This window comes from Oreochromis niloticus, unplaced genomic scaffold (assembly GCF_001858045.2).
Source record: "Oreochromis niloticus isolate F11D_XX unplaced genomic scaffold, O_niloticus_UMD_NMBU tig00000678_pilon, whole genome shotgun sequence".
In the NCBI taxonomy this organism is placed as follows: Eukaryota; Metazoa; Chordata; class Actinopteri; order Cichliformes; family Cichlidae; genus Oreochromis; species Oreochromis niloticus.
The window spans coordinates 359,655-362,459 of record NW_020327211.1 but is presented as its reverse complement, the minus strand read 5'-3'; the positions used below and the strand labels follow the sequence as shown (position 1 = coordinate 362,459).

The following is a 2,805-nucleotide window of genomic DNA, read 5'->3' as shown; positions in this document are numbered from 1 at the left end:
TGGATGATGATGAAACGTTTCTCCCACTGAAAACGTCCAGATGAACAGATTCAACCTTTGGAGATTTACTTACCTGGATGATTGAGCATGCATTGAGACACGGGGAGAACATGAAAACTGATGGTGGAATTGAATTCAGGACCTTTTTGCTGTGAGGAAACCATACTTTCCTAGAGTGTTTATATTAAGTGTTGAATAGATTAGGTGCAAGGATGATAAAACCTAATGTGATTTAGTTTAAGATATTTTTTCTTTAAATATAATTTTAAAAAGTAAGTTACCACATATTGTTTTAATTTAGTAGAACTTTAAATGTTTGTCAGTGGAGAAACAATTAGTATTGATCACTCTGAAAAATCTAATTATACTTAGCACTGTGTGGTGAATATGTTGCTCTATCTTAGCCATCTTTAGTAAGCTTTATTTAAAATGTAACGTTTTTCTTTTGAAGCAACAAATTTGATTTTTTTTTTTTTTTTTTTTTAGCAGAGAACTAATTAAATTTTACTGTGTACTGTAAAAGATTATTGACAAGTGCAACACATTAGGGCCAATATTCCCAGGAATGGACGTTCCAGCTAATTCACCCCAAACTCAAACACTCCTCAGGGAAACCAAAAGTCAAGAGCTACACCTCAGACTCCACAGGCCTCAGTTAACACATTGAATATCTCATTATTTTAGCCAGATGATGCTAAACCACACTGTCCTCGTATTCCAGCTGCTTTAAATTATTCTTTCAGCGCCCCAGAGCATCTCCCACTGAAACATCTAGAGATTACGTCCTGCTGGTGTTGACTCTCTGTGGTATGCTATAGTGTGTTATTGTAGATCTTTACCTTACAATATAAAGGACATTGCGTGACTACTGTAGTGATTTATATATAAATAAAATTGAATTGAATTTGATTTAATTTATGAGCAGCTGAGATTCCACAACAAAAAACAAAATGGAAACATTTAGGATTTGGTGTCCTTAGCTCAGGTGAATCTGACAGACTTCATACCTGTTTTTATTCTGTAGAAAAACAGAACCAGAACCAGAAGGCCCAGTGGAAGAAGACCTGCTATGAGTGGTGTGAGAATAGAGTTGTGAGGCTGAAGAGGAGGTGAGGAAGCATTAGTGAAATAAGAGTTCACAGGAGGAGTTCTCTGTGTAGGAGGAAGAGGATCTGCAGGAGACATGATGAAGGTGATTAAGTAAGTTTCTTATCAGGTCAACAGGCTAGTTTATGTCTGTAAACAGGAAGTGATGTCACTCCTCTGACCTCTGACCCTCAGAAAGCTCTGAGTAGATGTTCCAGATTTATCAGTAGCACACGAGTAGAAACCTTCATGAAACTGCTGGATGTTGGTGATGATGAGCTCTGATTTTAAATCAGATCCAACATGACGTCCATTAAAAGAGAAATAAGCAGCAGCTGTGTCACCGCTCCTCTCTCTGCAACGCAGGGTGACATCACTTCCTGTCCTCACAGGAAGTGCAGGAATCTCCAAGATCACACCTTTATCTGACCAACAGAGACACAAACAGATCAGAGTCATGACACAATGTCCTTGGAAAAACAGGAATGTTACATCCAACATCTGGAAACATCTACACAGAGACAGAGAAGCAGCTGGAACATCTGTCTGTACCTGAAACAATGATGGACACTTCATCGCTCTGCTGTCCAGATGAGTTCACACAGGAGAAGTTTCCCCCAGAGGAGACGGAGCGATCCAGAACACAGTAGGAACCAAGAAGCCTCCCAAAGCCTGGAGCTGCTCCACAGTCCTCAGTGAGTCCTCCTCTGGTCCTCTTCACTGTCCATCCATCAACTGTCTGTCCATCATCAACACAACTCAGATACACTGAAGAAGATCCACTGAAGACCTGCTGAAGGTTTGGACAGACTGACAGAGACACTGGAGGACACACACACAGACACACAGACAGAGTAAGTGTATTCAGTTTTGGGGAGTAGCGGAATACCTTTGTTAGCACTCGGCTGGATTACTGTAATGCACTTTATATTGGGGTCAGCGCACAGTGTTGGGGAGTAACGGAATACATGTACCGCCGTTATGTATTTAAAGTACAAAATATGAGTAACTGTATTTCGTTACATTTACCGTTTAAAAAGGTGGTATTTAGAATACAGTTACTTTGTTGAAATAAATGGATTAGACGGCGGTATTTTCCTGTTTCATATTGTCGCGGGTCAGGACTGTTTAGGTTTTGCTTGACAGCTATGTTCTGTTGTTCCAGGCGGCAGTGTTACGGTTACCATGGTTACAGGGCGACGCTCTCTCTGCGACTGTGTTTCCTGGGTGAGAGAGCGCCTTTTTGCTGTTGTTGTTGTGCTAAGCTATGCTGAGCAGTTTGGTTAGCGGCGGTGTGTTTCTGTTTCTGTTGGAAAATAAAACGGCTGTGCTCCCGGCAACTCGGGGAAGCAAGACCAAACGACAGCTCTGTCTCCTCCTTGTCTGAGCTCGCCACAATATGTTTGGCTATACCCTCTATTTTTGGTAATTCCACTCTGGTGGAAACCCAAACAAAACACGCATTAAGAGGCCCCCTTAAGAGGCTCAATCTCGCGTCTCACAATGACTGAAGAAATAGATAATGAATAAAGAAAGAAATTTTTGCGCCGTTTTTCTTTTTGCAGCATTTTTCTTTTTGCAAGTGTTTTCTGAAGTTGCAGTCCATTTGGCCTCTCAGGGCCACCATATCTATCTATCTATCTATCTATCTATCTATCTATCTATCTATCTATCTATCTATCTATCTATCTATCTATCTATCTATCTATGTGTCTGTGT

At 40.7% G+C, this 2,805-nt stretch overlaps 1 long non-coding RNA gene across 1 annotated transcript; it reads right to left on the bottom strand.

The window, feature by feature from the left end:
* Positions 1-1,014: 1,014 nt before the first annotated feature.
* Positions 1,015-1,835, bottom strand: LOC109199629 (uncharacterized). Its single transcript, XR_002059944.2, has 3 exons — positions 1,639-1,835; positions 1,269-1,511; positions 1,015-1,172 (listed from the first exon to the last, which is right to left on the bottom strand). It is a non-coding gene; the product is annotated as an uncharacterized LOC109199629 (long non-coding RNA).
* Positions 1,836-2,805: the final 970 nt, after the last annotated feature.